Source organism: Sesamum indicum, linkage group LG7, assembly GCF_026168435.1.
Source record: "Sesamum indicum cultivar Baizhima isolate 11 linkage group LG7, ASM2616843v1, whole genome shotgun sequence".
NCBI lineage: Eukaryota > Viridiplantae > Streptophyta > Magnoliopsida > Lamiales > Pedaliaceae > Sesamum > Sesamum indicum.
In genome coordinates this window covers 234,204-251,203 of record NC_142663.1, presented here as the reverse complement: position 1 = coordinate 251,203, position 17,000 = coordinate 234,204, and the positions used below count along the sequence as shown (strand labels likewise).

Below are 17,000 nucleotides of genomic sequence, written 5' to 3'. Positions count from 1 at the left end.
TGACCCAAACTTTGGTATAGACCCCAGAATTTTTATTGTAAATTTGCTAAGCGAAATAATATCTAAAAGTTTGTATAAAAGGAAAAGAAACTTGGTCTAATAAAACCGCGAAAAACCGCTAAATTTTGAATGTTCTCAGAATTCAGCGAAAAATAACCAAAACGTTGGTCTAGACCCAAGAATTTATGTGGTAAATATGCTAAGCTTAATAATAACTACAAGTTTGTATAAAAGGAAAACGAACTTGCTTTAATAAAACCATGCAAAACAGCAAAATGTGGAACGTTCTTAGAATTCGACGAAACTTGACCCAAACGCTGGTTTACACCCAAGAATTTGTGTGGTATATTACTAAACTAAATAATAACTACAAGTTTGTATAAAAGGGAAACAAAATTGTTCTAATAAAACAGTGCAAAATAGCTAAATTTTGAACGTTCTCAAAATTCGACGATACTTGACCCAAACAATGGTCAAGACCTAAGAATTTATGTGGTAATTTGCTAAACGTAATAATAACTACAAGTTTGTATAAAAGGGAAACAAACATGCTCTAATTAAACCGCGCAAAACACCTAAATTTTGAACGTTCTCAGAATTCGACGAAACTAGACCCGAACGTTGGTCTAGACCCAAGAATTTGTGTGGTAAATTTGCTAAGCCTAAGGGAAACAAACTTGCTCTAATAAAATCGCGCAAAACAACTAAATTTTGAACGTTCTCAGAATTCGACGAAACATGACCAAAACGTTGGTCTAGACCCAAGAATTAAGTTAGTAAATTTTCTAAGCTTAATAATAAATACATGTTTGTATAAAAGGGAAACAAACTTCTTTTAATAAAACCGTGCAGAACAGCTAAATTTTCAACGTTCTTATAATACGAGGAAACTTGACCCAAACGTTGGTCTAAACCAAAAAATTTGTGTGGTAAATTTGCTAAGCGTAATAATAACTACAAGTTTGTATAAAAAGGAAATGAACGTGCTTTAATAAAATTGTGCAAAACTGCTAAATGTGGAACGTTATTAGAATTCGACGAAACTTGACTCAAACGTTGGTTTACACCCAAGAATTTGTGCGGTATATTTGTTAAGCTTAATAATAACTACAAATTTGTTTAAAAGGTAAACAAAATTGTTTTAATAAAACCGTGCAAAATAGCTAAATTTTGAACGTTTTCAGAATTCGACGAAACTTGACCCAAACGTTGGTCTAGACCCAAGAATTTATGTGGTAAATTTTCTAAGCTTATGAGCTTTCATAGCTCAGTTGGTTAGAGCATTCGTTTAGTAAGCGGGAGGTCTTGAGTTCAACTTTCAATGAAAGCAATTTAAATTTGCTAAACTCAATAATAACTACAAGTTTGTATAAATGGAAAATAAACTTGCTCTATTAAAACCGCGCAAAACATCTAAATTTCGAACGTTCTCAGAATTCGTCGAAACTTGACCAAAACGTTGGTCTAGACCCAAGAACTAATGTGGTAAATTTGCTAAGCTTAATAATAACTACAAATTTGTATAAAAGAAAAACGAACTTGCTTTAACAAAACCGTGCAAAACAGCTAAAGTTTGAACGTTCTTAGATTACGAGGAAACTTGACCCAAATGTTGGTCAAGACCCAAGAATTTGTGTGGTAAATTTGCTAAGCGTAATAATAACTACAAGTTTGTACAAAAGGGAAACTAATTACTCTAATAAAACCGCGCAAAACAGCTAAATTTTGAACGTTCTCTGAATTCGACGAAACTAGACCAAAACATTGGTCTAGACCCAAGAATTTATGTGGTAAATCTGATAAGTTTAATAATAACTACAAATTTGTATAAAAGGAAAACGAACTTGCTTTAATAATACCGTGCGAAACAGCTAAATTTTGAACGTTCTCAGAATTTGACGAAACTTCACCAAAACGTTAGTCTAGACCCAAGAATTAATGTGGTAAATTTTCTAAGCTTAATAATAACTACAAGTTTGTATAAAAGGGAAACGAACTTACTTTAAAAAAACCGTGCAAAACAACTAAATTTTCAACGTTCTTAAATATGACGAACCTTGACCCAAACGTTGGTATAGACCCCAGAATTTTTATTGTAAATTTGCTAAGCGAAATAATACCTACAAGTTTGTATAAAAGGAAAACAAACTTGGTCTAATAAAACCGCGAAAAACAGCTAAATTTTGAACGTTCTCAGAATTCAACGAAACATAACCAAAACGTTGATCTAGACACAAGAATTTATATGGTAAATATGCTAAGCTTAATAATAACTACAAGTTTGTATAAAAGGAAAACGAACTTGCTTTAATAAAACCATGCAAAACAGCAAAATGTGGAACGTTCTTAGAATTCGACGAAACTTGACCCAAACGCTGGTTTACACCCAAGAATTTGTGTGGTATATTTACTAAACTAAATAATAACTACAAATTTGTTTAAAAGGTAAACAAAATTATTTTAATAAAACCGTGCAAAATAGCTAAATTTTGAACGTTTTCAGAATTCGACGAAACTTGACCCAAACGTTGGTCTAGACCCAAGAATTTATGTGGTAAATTTTCTAAGCTTATGAGCTTTCATAGCTCAGTTGGTTAGAGTATTCGTTTAGTAAGCGGGAGGTCTTGAGTTCAACTTTCAATGAAAGCAATTTAAATTTGCTAAACTCAATAATAACTACAGGTTTGTATAAATGGAAAATAAACTTGCTCTATTAAAACCGCGCAAAACATCTAAATTTCGAACGTTCTCAGAATTCGTCGAAACTTGACCAAAACGTTGGTCTAGACCCAAGAACTAATGTGGTAAATTTGCTAAGCTTAATAATAACTACAAATTTGTATAAAAGAAAAACGAACTTGCTTTAACAAAACCGTGCAAAACAGCTAAAGTTTGAACGTTCTTAGATTACGAGGAAACTTGACCCAAATGTTGGTCAAGACCCAAGAATTTGTGTGGTAAATTTGCTAAGCGTAATAATAACTACAAGTTTGTACAAAAGGGAAACTAATTACTCTAATAAAACCGCGCAAAACAGCTAAATTTTGAACGTTCTCTGAATTCGACGAAACTAGACCAAAACATTGGTCTAGACCCAAGAATTTATGTGGTAAATCTGATAAGTTTAATAATAACTACAAATTTGTATAAAAGGAAAACGAACTTGCTTTAATAATACCGTGCGAAACAGCTAAATTTTGAACGTTCTCAGAATTTGACGAAACTTCACCAAAACGTTAGTCTAGACCCAAGAATTAATGTGGTAAATTTTCTAAGCTTAATAATAACTACAAGTTTGTATAAAAGGGAAACGAACTTACTTTAAAAAAACCGTGCAAAACAACTAAATTTTCAACGTTCTTAAATATGACGAACCTTGACCCAAACGTTGGTATAGACCCCAGAATTTTTATTGTAAATTTGCTAAGCGAAATAATACCTACAAGTTTGTATAAAAGGAAAACAAACTTGGTCTAATAAAACCGCGAAAAACAGCTAAATTTTGAACGTTCTCAGAATTCAACGAAACATAACCAAAACGTTGATCTAGACACAAGAATTTATATGGTAAATATGCTAAGCTTAATAATAACTACAAGTTTGTATAAAAGGAAAACGAACTTGCTTTAATAAAACCATGCAAAACAGCAAAATGTGGAACGTTCTTAGAATTCGACGAAACTTGACCCAAACGCTGGTTTACACCCAAGAATTTGTGTGGTATATTTACTAAACTAAATAATAACTACAAATTTGTTTAAAAGGTAAACAAAATTATTTTAATAAAACCGTGCAAAATAGCTAAATTTTGAACGTTTTCAGAATTCGACGAAACTTGACCCAAACGTTGGTCTAGACCCAAGAATTTATGTGGTAAATTTTCTAAGCTTATGAGCTTTCATAGCTCAGTTGGTTAGAGTATTCGTTTAGTAAGCGGGAGGTCTTGAGTTCAACTTTCAATGAAAGCAATTTAAATTTGCTAAGCTCAATAATAACAACAAGTTTGTATAAATGGAAAATAAACTTGCTCTATTAAAACCGCGCAAAACATCTAAATTTCGAACGTTCTCAGAATTCGTCGAAACTTGACCAAAACGTTGGTCTAGACCCAAGAACTAATGTGGTAAATTGGCTAAGCTTAATAATAACTACAAATTTGTATAAAAGAAAAACGAACTTGCTTTAACAAAACCGTGCAAAACAGCTAAAGTTTGAACGTTCTTAGATTACGAGGAAACTTGACCCAAACGTTGGTCAAGACCCAAGAATTTGTGTGGTAAATTTGCTAAGCGTAATAATAACTACAAGTTTGTACAAAAGGGAAACTAAATTACTCTAATAAAACCGCGCAAAACTGCTAAATTTTGAACGTTCTCTGAATTCGACGAAACTAGACCAAAACGTTGGTCTAGACCCAAGAATTTATGTGGTAAATCTGCTAAGTTTAATAATAACTAAAAATTTGTATAAAAGGAAAACGAACTTGCTTTAATAATACCGTGCGAAACAGCTAAATTTTGAACGTTCTCAGAATTGGACGAAACTTCACCAAAACGTTAGTCTAGACCCAAGAATTAATGTGGTAAATTTTCTAAGCTTAATAATAACTACAAGTTTGTATAAAAGGTAAACGAACTTACTTTAATAAAACCGTGCAAAACAACTAATTTTCAACGTTCTTAAATATGACGAACCTTGACCCAAACGTTGGTATAGACCCCAGAATTTTTATTGTAAATTTGCTAAGCGAAATAATACCTACAAGTTTGTATAGAAGGAAAACAAACTTGGTCTAAAAAAACCACGAAAAACAGCTAAATTTTGAACGTTCTCAGAATTCGACGAAACATAACCAAAACGTTGGTCTAGACCCAAGAATTTATGTGGTAAATATGCTAAACTTAATAATAACTACAAGTTTGTATAAAAGGAAAACGAACTTGCTTTAATAAAACCATGCAAAACAGCAAAATGTGGAACGTTCTTAGAATTCGAAGAAACTTGACCCAAACGCTGGTTTACACCCAAGAATTTGTGTGGTATATTTACTGAACTAAATAATAACTACAAGTTTGTATAAAAGGGAAACAAAATTGTTATAATGAAACAGTGCAAAATACCTAAATTTTGAACGTTCTCAGAATTCGACGATACTTGACCCAAACAATGGTCAAGACCCAAGAATTTGTGTGGTAAATTTGCTAAACGTAATAATAACTACAAGTTTGTATAAAAGGAAAACAAACATGCTCTAATAAAACCGCGCAAAACACCTAAATTTTGAACGTTCTCAGAATTCGACGAAACTCGACCCAAACGTTGGTCTAGACACAAGAATTTGTGTGGTAAATTTGCTAAGCCTAATAATAACTACAAGTTTGTATAGAAGGGAAACAAAATTGCTCTAATAAAATCGCGCAAAACAGCTAAATTTTGAACGTTCTCAGAATTCGACGAAACTTGACCAAAACGTTGGTCTAGACCCAAGAATTAAGTTGGTAAATTTTCTAAGCTTAATAATAACTACAAGTTTGTATAAAAGGGAAACAAACTTCTTTTAATAAAACCGTGCAGAACAGCTAAATTTTCAACGTTCTTAGAATACGAGGAAACTTGACCCAAACGTTGGTCTAGACCCAAAAATTTGTGTGGTAAATTTGCTAAGCGTAATAATAACTACAAGTTTGTATAATAAGGAAATGAACGTGCTTTAATAAAATCGTGCAAAACAGCTAAATGTGGAACGTTCTTAGAATTCGACGAAACTTGACTCAAACGTTGGTTTACACCCAAGAATTTGTGCGGTATATTTGTTAAGCTTAATAATAACTACAAATTTGTTTAAAAGGTAAACAAAATTGTTTTAATATAACCGTGCAAAATAGCTAAATTTTGAACGTTTTCAGAATTCGACGAAACTTGACCCAAACGTTGGTCTAGACCCAAGAATTTATGTGGTAAATTTGCTAAGCTTATGAGCTTTCATAGCTCAGTTGGTTAGAGCACTCGTTTAGTAAGCGGGAGGTCTTGAGTTCAACTTCCAATGAAAGCAATTTAAATTTGCTAAACTCAATAATAACTACAGGTTTTTATAAAAGGGAAACAAACTTACTCTATTAAAACCACGCAAAACATCTAAATTTCGAACGTTCTCAGAATTCGTCGGAATTTGACCAAAACGTTGGTCTAGTCCCAAGAATTAATGTGGTAAATTTTCTAAGATTACTAATAACTACAAATTTGTATAAAAGAAAAACGAACTTGCTTTTATAAAACCGTGCAAAACAGCTAAATTTTGAACGTTCTTAGATTACGAGGACACTTGACACACGTTGGTCAAGACCCAAGAATTTGTGTGGTAAATTTGCTAAGCTAATAATAACTACAAGTTTGTACAAAAGGAAAACTAAATTACTCTAATAAAACCGCGCAAAACAGCTAAATTTTGAACGTTCTCTGAATTCGACGAAACTAGACCATACGTTGGTCTAGACCCAAGAATTTATGTGGTAAATCTGCTAAGGTTAATAATAACTACAAATTTGTATAAAAGGGAAACGAACATGCTTTAATAAAACCGTGCAAAACAGCTAAATTTTGAACGTTCTCAGAATTGGACGAAATTTCACCAAAACGTTAGATTAGACCCAAGAATTATTGTGGTAAATTTTCTAAGCTTAATAATAACTACAAGTTTGTATAAAAGGAAAACGAACTTACTTTAATAAAACCGTACAAAACAACTAAATTTTCAACGTTCTTAAATACGACGAACCTTGACCCAAACTTTGGTATAGACCCCAGAATTTTTATTGTAAATTTGCTAAGCGAAATAATATCTAAAAGTTTGTATAAAAGGAAAAGAAACTTGGTCTAATAAAACCGCGAAAAACCGCTAAATTTTGAATGTTCTCAGAATTCAGCGAAAAATAACCAAAACGTTGGTCTAGACCCAAGAATTTATGTGGTAAATATGCTAAGCTTAATAATAACTACAAGTTTGTATAAAAGGAAAACGAACTTGCTTTAATAAAACCATGCAAAACAGCAAAATGTGGAACGTTCTTAGAATTCGACGAAACTTGACCCAAACGCTGGTTTACACCCAAGAATTTGTGTGGTATATTACTAAACTAAATAATAACTACAAGTTTGTATAAAAGGGAAACAAAATTGTTCTAATAAAACAGTGCAAAATAGCTAAATTTTGAACGTTCTCAAAATTCGACGATACTTGACCCAAACAATGGTCAAGACCTAAGAATTTATGTGGTAATTTGCTAAACGTAATAATAACTACAAGTTTGTATAAAAGGGAAACAAACATGCTCTAATTAAACCGCGCAAAACACCTAAATTTTGAACGTTCTCAGAATTCGACGAAACTAGACCCGAACGTTGGTCTAGACCCAAGAATTTGTGTGGTAAATTTGCTAAGCCTAAGGGAAACAAACTTGCTCTAATAAAATCGCGCAAAACAACTAAATTTTGAACGTTCTCAGAATTCGACGAAACATGACCAAAACGTTGGTCTAGACCCAAGAATTAAGTTAGTAAATTTTCTAAGCTTAATAATAAATACATGTTTGTATAAAAGGGAAACAAACTTCTTTTAATAAAACCGTGCAGAACAGCTAAATTTTCAACGTTCTTATAATACGAGGAAACTTGACCCAAACGTTGGTCTAAACCAAAAAATTTGTGTGGTAAATTTGCTAAGCGTAATAATAACTACAAGTTTGTATAAAAAGGAAATGAACGTGCTTTAATAAAATTGTGCAAAACTGCTAAATGTGGAACGTTATTAGAATTCGACGAAACTTGACTCAAACGTTGGTTTACACCCAAGAATTTGTGCGGTATATTTGTTAAGCTTAATAATAACTACAAATTTGTTTAAAAGGTAAACAAAATTATTTTAATAAAACCGTGTAAAATAGCTAAATTTTGAACGTTTTCAGAATTCGACGAAACTTGACCCAAACGTTGGTCTAGACCCAAGAATTTATGTGGTAAATTTGCTAAGCTTATGAGCTTTCATAGCTCAGTTGGTTAGAGCATTCGTTTAGTAAGCGGGAGGTCTTGAGTTCAACTTTCAATGAAAGCAATTTAAATTTGCTAAGCTCAATAATAACTACAGGTTTGTATAAAAGGAAAATAAACTTGCTCTATTAAAACCGCGCAAAACATCTAAATTTCGAACGTTCTCAGAATTCGTCGAAACTTGACCAAAACGTTGGTCTAGTCCCAAGAATGAATGTGCTAAATTTGCTAAGCTTAATAATAACTACAAATTTGTATCATAGGAAAACGAACTTGCTTTTATAAAACCGTGCAAAACAGCTAAATTTTGAACGTTCTTAGATTACGAGGACACTTGACACAAACGTTGGTCAAGACCCAAGAATTTGTGTGGTAAATTTGCTAAGCGTAATAATAACTACAAGTTTGTACAAAAGGGAAACTAAATTACTCTAATAAAACCGCGCAAAACAGATAAATTTTGAACGTTCTCTGAATTCGACGAAACTAGACCAAAACGTTGGTCTAGACCCAAGAATTTATGTGGTAAATCTGCTAAGTATAATAATAACTACAAATTTGTATAAAAGGAAAACGAACTTGCTTTAATAAAACCGTGCGAAACAGCTAAATTTTGAACGTTCTCAGAATTGGATGAAACTTCACCAAAACGTTAGTCTAGAATTATTGTGGTAAATTTTCTAAGCTTAATAATAACTACAAGTTTGTATAAAAGGGAAACGAACTTACTTTAATAAAACCGTGCAAAACAACTATATTTTCAACGTTCTTAAATATGACGAACCTTGACCCAAACGTTGGTATAGAGCCCAGAATTTTTATTGTAAATTTGCTAAGCGAAATAATAACTACAAGTTTGTATAAAAGGAAAACAAACTTGGTCTAATAAAACCGCGAAAAACAGCTAAATTTTGAACGTTCTCACAATTCGACGAAACATAACCAAAACGTTGGTCTAGACCCAAGAATTTATGTGGTAAATATGCTAAGCTTAACAATAACTACAAGTTTGTATAAAAGGAAAACGAACTTGCTTTAATAAAACCATGCAAAACAGCAAAATGTGGAACGTTTTTAGAATTCGACGAAACTTGACCCAAACGCTGGTTTACACCCAAGAATTTGTGTGGTATATTTACTAAACTAAATAATAACTACAAGTTTGTATAAAAGGGAAACAAAATTGTTCTAATAAAACAATGCAAAATAGCTAAATTTTGAACGTTCTCAGAATTCGACGATACTTGACCCAAACAATGGTCAAGACCCAAGAATTTGTGTGGTAAATTTGCTAAACGTAATAATAACTACAAGTTTGTATAAAAGGGAAACAAACATGCTCTAATAAAACCGCGCAAAACACCTAAATTTTGAACGTTCTCAGAATTCGACGAAACTCGACCCAAACGTTGGTCTAGACCCAAGAATTTGTGTGGTAAATTTGCTAAGCCTAATAATAACTACAAGTTTGTATAGAAGGGAAACAAACTTGCTCTAATAAAATCGCGCAAAACAGCTAAATTTTGAACGTTCTCAGAATTCGACGAAACTTGACCTAAACGTTGGTCTAGACCCAAGAATTAAGTTGGTAAATTTTCTAAGCTTAATAATAACTACAAGTTTGTATAAAAGGGAAACAAACTTCTTTTAATAAAACCGTGCAGAACAGCTAAATTTTCAACGTTCTTAGAATACGAGGAAACTTGACCCAAACGTTGGTCTAGACCCAAAAATTTGTGTGGTAAATTTGCTAAGCGTAATAATAACTACAAGTTTGTATAATAAGGAAATGAACGTGCTTTAATAAAATCGTGCAAAACAGCTAAATGTGGAACGTTCTTAGAATTCGACGAAACTTGACTCAAACGTTGGTTTACACCCAAGAATTTGTGCGGTATATTTGTTAAGCTTAATAATAACTACAAATTTGTTTAAAAGGAAAACAAACTTCTTTTAATAAAACGGTGCAGAACAGCTAAATTTTCAACGTTCTTAGAATACGAGGAAACTTGACCCAAACGTTGTTCTAGACCCAAGAATTTATGTGGTAAATTTGCTAAGCTTATGAGCTTTCATAGCTCAGTTGGTTAGAGCACTCGTTTAGTAAGCGGGAGGTCTTGAGTTCAACTTCCAATGAAAGCAATTTAAATTTGCTAAACTCAATAATAACTACAGGTTTTTATAAAAGGGAAACAAACTTACTCTATTAAAACCACGCAAAACATCTAAATTTCGAACGTTCTCAGAATTCGTCGAAACTTGACCAAAACGTTGGTCTAGTCCCAAGAATTAATGTGGTAAATTTTCTAAGATTAATAATAGCTACAAATTTGTATAAAAGAAAAACGAACTTGCTTTTATAAAACCGTGCAAAACAGCTAAATTTTGAACGTTCTTAGATTACGAGAACACTTGACACAAACGTTGGTCAAGACCCAAGAATTTGTGTGGTAAATTTGCTAAGCTAATAATAACTACAAGTTTGTACAAAAGGAAAACTAAATTACTCTAATAAAACCGCGCAAAACAGCTAAATTTTGAACGTTCTCTGAATTCGACGAAACTAGACCATACGTTGGTCTAGACCCAAGAATTTATGTGGTAAATCTGCTAAGGTTAATAATAACTACAAATTTGTATAAAAGGGAAACGAACTTGCTTTAATAAAACCGTGCGAAACAGCTAAATTTTGAACGTTCTCAGAATTGGACGAAACTTCACCAAAACGTTAGTCTAGACACAAGAATTAATGTGGTAAATTTTCTAAGCTTAATAATAACTACAAGTTTGTATAAAAGGGAAACGAACTTACTTTAATAAAACCGTACAAAACAACTAAATTTTCAACGTTCTTAAATATGACGAACATTGACCCAAACTTTGGTATAGACCCCAGAATTTTTATTGTAAATTTGCTAAGCGAAATAATACCTAAAAGTTTGTATAAAAGGAAAAGAAACATGGTCTATTAAAATCGCGAAAAACAGCTAAATTTTGAATGTTCTCAGAATTCAACGAAACATAACCAAAACGTTGGTCTAGACCCAAGAATTTATGTGGTAAATATGCTAAGCTTAATAATGACTACAAGTTTGTATAAAAGGAAAACGAACTTGCTTTAATAAAACCATGCAAAACAGCAAAATGTGAAACGTTCTTAGAATTCGACGAAACTTGACCCAAACGCTGGTTTACACCCAAGAATTTGTGTGGTATATTTACTAAACTAAATAATAACTACAAGTTTGTATAAAAGGGAAACAAAATTGTTCTAATAAAACAGTGCAAAATAGCTAAATTTTGATCGTTCTCAGAATTCGACGATACTTGACCCAAACAATGGTCAAGACCCAAGAATTTGTGTGGTAAATTTGCTAAACGTAATAATAACTACAAGTTTGTATAAAAGGGAAACAAACATGCTCTAATAAAACCGCGCAAAACACCTAAATTTTGAACGTTCTCAGAATTCGACGAAACTCGACCCAAACGTTGGTCTAGACCCAAGAATTTGTGTGGTAAATTTGCTAAGCCTAATAATAACTACAAGTTTGTATAGAAGGGAAACAAACTTGCTCTAATAAAATCGCGCAAAACAGCTAAATTTTGAACGTTCTCAGAATTCGACGAAACTTGACCTAAACGTTGGTCTAGACCCAAGAATTAAGTTGGTAAATTTTCTAAGCTTAATAATAACTACAAGTTTGTTTAAAAGGGAAACAAACTTCTTTTAATAAAACCGTGCAGAACAGCTAAATTTTCAACGTTCTTAGAATACGAGGAAACTTGACCCAAACGTTGGTCTAGACCCAAAAATTTGTGTGGTAAATTTGCTAAGCGTAATAATAACTACAAGTTTGTATAAAAAGGAAATGAACATGCTTTAATAAAATCGTGCAAAACAGCTAAATGTGGAACGTTCTTACATTCGACGAAACTTGACTCAAACGTTGGTTTACACCCAAGAATTTGTGCGGTATATTTGTTAAGCTTAATAATAACTACAAATTTGTTTAAAAGGTAAACAAAATTGTTTTAATATAACCGTGCAAAATAGCTAAATTTTGAACGTTTTCAGAATTCGACGAAACTTGACCCAAACGTTGGTCTAGACCCAAGAATTTATGTGGTAAATTTGCTAAGCTTATGAGCTTTCATAGCTCAGTTGGTTAGAGCACTCGTTTAGTAAGCGGGAGGTCTTGAGTTCAACTTCCAATGAAAGCAATTTAAATTTGCTAAACTCAATAATAACTACAGGTTTTTATAAAAGGGAAACAAACTTACTCTATTAAAACCACGCAAAACATCTAAATTTCGAACGTTCTCAGAATTCGTCGAAACTTGACCAAAACGTTGGTCTAGTCCCAAGAATTAATGTGGTAAATTTTCTAAGATTAATAATAGCTACAAATTTGTATAAAAGAAAAACGAACTTGCTTTTATAAAACCGTGCAAAACAGCTAAATTTTGAACGTTCTTAGATTACGAGAACACTTGACACAAACGTTGGTCAAGACCCAAGAATTTGTGTGGTAAATTTGCTAAGCTAATAATAACTACAAGTTTGTACAAAAGGAAAACTAAATTACTCTAATAAAACCGCGCAAAACAGCTAAATTTTGAACGTTCTCAGAATTGGACGAAACTTCACCAAAACGTTAGTCTAGACCAAAGAATTAATGTGGTAAATTTTCTAAGCTTAATAATAACTACAAGTTTGTATAAAAGGGAAACGAACTTACTTTAATAAAACCGTACAAAACAACTAAATTTTCAACGTTCTTAAATATGACGAACCTTGACCCAAACTTTGGTATAGACCCCAGAATTTTTATTGTAAATTTGCTAAGCGAAATAATACCTAAAAGTTTGTATAAAAGGAAAAGAAACTTGGTCTAATAAAACCGCGAAAAACAGCTAAATTTTGAATATTCTCAGAATTCAACGAAACATAACCAAAACGTTGGTCTAGACCCAAGAATTTATGTGGTAAATATGCTAAGCTTAATAATAACTACAAGTTTGTATAAAAGGAAAACGAACTTGCTTTAATAAAACCATGCAAAACAGCAAAATGTGGAACGTTCTTAGAATTCGACGAAACTTGACCCAAACGCTGGTTTACACCCAAGAATTTGTGTGGTATATTTACTAAACTAAATAATAACTACAAGTTTGTATAAAAGGGAAACAAAATTGTTCTAATAAAACAGTGCAAAATAGCTAAATTTTGATCGTTCTCAGAATTCGACGATACTTGACCCAAACAATGGTCAAGACCCAAGAATTTGTGTGGTAAATTTGCTAAACGTAATAATAACTACAAGTTTGTATAAAAGGGAAACAAACATGCTCTAATAAAACCGCGCAAAACACCTAAATTTTGAACGTTCTCAGAATTCGACGAAACTCGACCCAAACGTTGGTCTAGACCCAAGAATTTGTGTGGTAAATTTGCTAAGCCTAATAATAACTACAAGTTTGTATAGAAGGGAAACAAACTTGCTCTAATAAAATCGCGCAAAACAGCTAAATTTTGAACGTTCTCAGAATTCGACGAAACTTGACCTAAACGTTGGTCTAGACCCAAGAATTAAGTTGGTAAATTTTCTAAGCTTAATAATAACTACAAGTTTGTATAAAAGGGAAACAAACTTCTTTTAATAAAACCGTGCAGAACAGCTAAATTTTCAACGTTCTTAGAATACGAGGAAACTTGACCCAAACGTTGGTCTAGACCAAAAAATTTGTGTGGTAAATTTGCTAAGCGTAATAATAACTACAAGTTTGTATAAAAAGGAAATGAACATGCTTTAATAAAATCGTGCAAAACAGCTAAATGTGGAACGTTCTTACATTCGACGAAACTTGACTCAAACGTTGGTTTACACCCAAGAATTTGTGCGGTATATTTGTTAAGCTTAATAATAACTACAAATTTGTTTAAAAGGTAAACAAAATTGTTTTAATATAACCGTGCAAAATAGCTAAATTTTGAACGTTTTCAGAATTCGACGAAACTTGACCCAAACGTTGGTCTAGACCCAAGAATTTATGTGGTAAATTTGCTAAGCTTATGAGCTTTCATAGCTCAGTTGGTTAGAGCACTCGTTTAGTAAGCGGGAGGTCTTGAGTTCAACTTCCAATGAAAGCAATTTAAATTTGCTAAACTCAATAATAACTACAGGTTTTTATAAAAGGGAAACAAACTTACTCTATTAAAACCACGCAAAACATCTAAATTTCGAACGTTCTCAGAATTCGTCGAAACTTGACCAAAACGTTGGTCTAGTCCCAAGAATTAATGTGGTAAATTTTCTAAGATTAATAATAGCTACAAATTTGTATAAAAGAAAAACGAACTTGCTTTTATAAAACCGTGCAAAACAGCTAAATTTTGAACGTTCTTAGATTACGAGAACACTTGACACAAACGTTGGTCAAGACCCAAGAATTTGTGTGGTAAATTTGCTAAGCTAATAATAACTACAAGTTTGTACAAAAGGAAAACTAAATTACTCTAATAAAACCGCGCAAAACAGCTAAATTTTGAACGTTCTCAGAATTGGACGAAACTTCACCAAAACGTTAGTCTAGACCAAAGAATTAATGTGGTAAATTTTCTAAGCTTAATAATAACTACAAGTTTGTATAAAAGGGAAACGAACTTACTTTAATAAAACCGTACAAAACAACTAAATTTTCAACGTTCTTAAATATGACGAACCTTGACCCAAACTTTGGTATAGACCCCAGAATTTTTATTGTAAATTTGCTAAGCGAAATAATACCTAAAAGTTTGTATAAAAGGAAAAGAAACTTGGTCTAATAAAACCGCGAAAAACAGCTAAATTTTGAATATTCTCAGAATTCAACGAAACATAACCAAAACGTTGGTCTAGACCCAAGAATTTATGTGGTAAATATGCTAAGCTTAATAATAACTACAAGTTTGTATAAAAGGAAAACGAACTTGCTTTAATAAAACCATGCAAAACAGCAAAATGTGGAACGTTCTTAGAATTCGACGAAACTTGACCCAAACGCTGGTTTACACCCAAGAATTTGTGTGGTATATTTACTAAACTAAATAATAACTACAAGTTTGTATAAAAGGGAAACAAAATTGTTCTAATAAAACAATGCAAAATAGCTAAATTTTGAACGTTCTCAGAATTCGACGATACTTGACCCAAACAATGGTCAAGACCCAAGAATTTGTGTGGTAAATTTGCTAAACGTAATAATAACTACAAGTTTGTATAAAAGGGAAACAAACATGCTCTAATAAAACCGCGCAAAACACCTAAATTTTGAACGTTCTCAGAATTCGACGAAACTCGACCCAAACGTTGGTCTAGACCCAAGAATTTGTGTGGTAAATTTGCTAAGCCTAATAATAACTACAAGTTTGTATAGAAGGGAAACAAACTTGCTCTAATAAAATCGCGCAAAACAACTAAATTTTGAACGTTATCAGAATTCGACGAAACTTGACCAAAACGTTGGTCTAGACCCAAGAATTAAGTTGGTAAATTTTCTAAGCTTAATAATAACAACAAGTTTGTATAAAAGGGAAACAAACTTCTTTTAATAAAACCGTGCAGAATAGCTAAATTTTCAACGTTCTTAGAATACGAGGAAACTTGACCGAAACGTTGGTCTAGACCCAAAAATTTGTGTGGTAAATTTGCTAAGCGTAATAATAACTACAAGTTTGTATAAAAAGGAAACGAACGTGCTTTAATAAAATTGTGCAAAACAGCTAAATGTGGAACGTTATTAGAATTCGACGAAACTTGACTCAAACGTTGGTTTACACCCAAGAATTTGTGCGGTATATTTTTTAAGCTTAATAATAACTACAAAGTTGTTTAAAAGGTAAATAAAATTATTTTAATAAAGCCGTGCAAAATAGCTAAATTTTGAACATTTACAGAATTCGACGAAACTTGACCCAAACGTTGGTCTAGACCCAAGAATTTATGTGGTAAATTTGCTAAGCTTATGAGCTTTCATAGCTCAGTTGGTTAGAGCATTCGTTTAGTAAGCGGGAGGTCTTGAGTTCAACTTTCAATGAAAGTAATTTAAATTTGCTAAGCTCAATAATAACTACAGGTTTGTATAAATGGAAAATAAACTTGCTCTATTAAAACCGCGCAAAACATCTAAATTTCGAACGTTCTCTGAATTCGTCGATACTTGACCAAAACGTTGGTCTAGTCCCAAGAATTAATGTGCTAAATTTGCTAAGCTTAATAATAACTATAAATTTGTATCAAAGGAAAACGAACTTGCTTTTATAAAATCGTGTAAAACAGCTAAATTTTGAACGTTCTTAGATTACGAGGACACTTGACACAAACGTTGGTCAAGACCCAAGAATTTGTGTGGTTAATTTGATAAGCGTAATAATAACTACAAGTTTGTACAAAAGGGAAACTAACTTAGTCTAATAAAACCGCGCAAAACAGCTAAATCTTGAACGTTCTCTGAATTCGACGAAACTAGACCAAAACGTTGGTCTAGACCCAAGAATTTATGTAGTAAATCTGCTAAGTTTAATAATAACTACAAATTTGTATAAAAGGAAAACGAACTTGCTTTAATAAAACCGTGCGAAACGGCTAAATTTTGAACGTTCTCAGAATTGGACGAAACTTCACCAAAACGTTAGTCTAGACCCAAGAATTAACGTGGTAAATTTTCTAAGCTTAATAATAACTACAAGTTTGTATAAAAGGGAAACGAACTTACTTTAGTAAAACCGTAGAAAACAACTAAATTTTCAACGTTATTAAATATGACGAACCTTGACCCAAACGTTGGTATAGAACCCAGAATTTTTATTGTAAATTTGCTAAGCGAAATAATACCTAAAAGTTTGTATAAAAGGAAAACAAACTTGGTCTAATAAAACCGCGAAAAACAGCTAAATTTTGAATGTTCTCAGAATT

General features: G+C 32.2%; 2 non-coding genes across 2 annotated transcripts; both read left to right on the top strand.

The window, feature by feature from the left end:
- Positions 1 to 1,256: 1,256 nt before the first annotated feature.
- On the top strand, positions 1,257 to 1,330 carry TRNAT-AGU (transfer RNA threonine (anticodon AGU)). The gene has a single exon. It is a non-coding gene; the product is annotated as a tRNA-Thr (tRNA).
- Positions 1,331 to 8,033: 6,703 nt separating this feature from the next.
- Positions 8,034 to 8,107, top strand: TRNAT-AGU (transfer RNA threonine (anticodon AGU)). Its single transcript has one exon. It is a non-coding gene; the product is annotated as a tRNA-Thr (tRNA).
- The last annotated feature ends 8,893 nt before the right edge of the window (positions 8,108 to 17,000 follow it).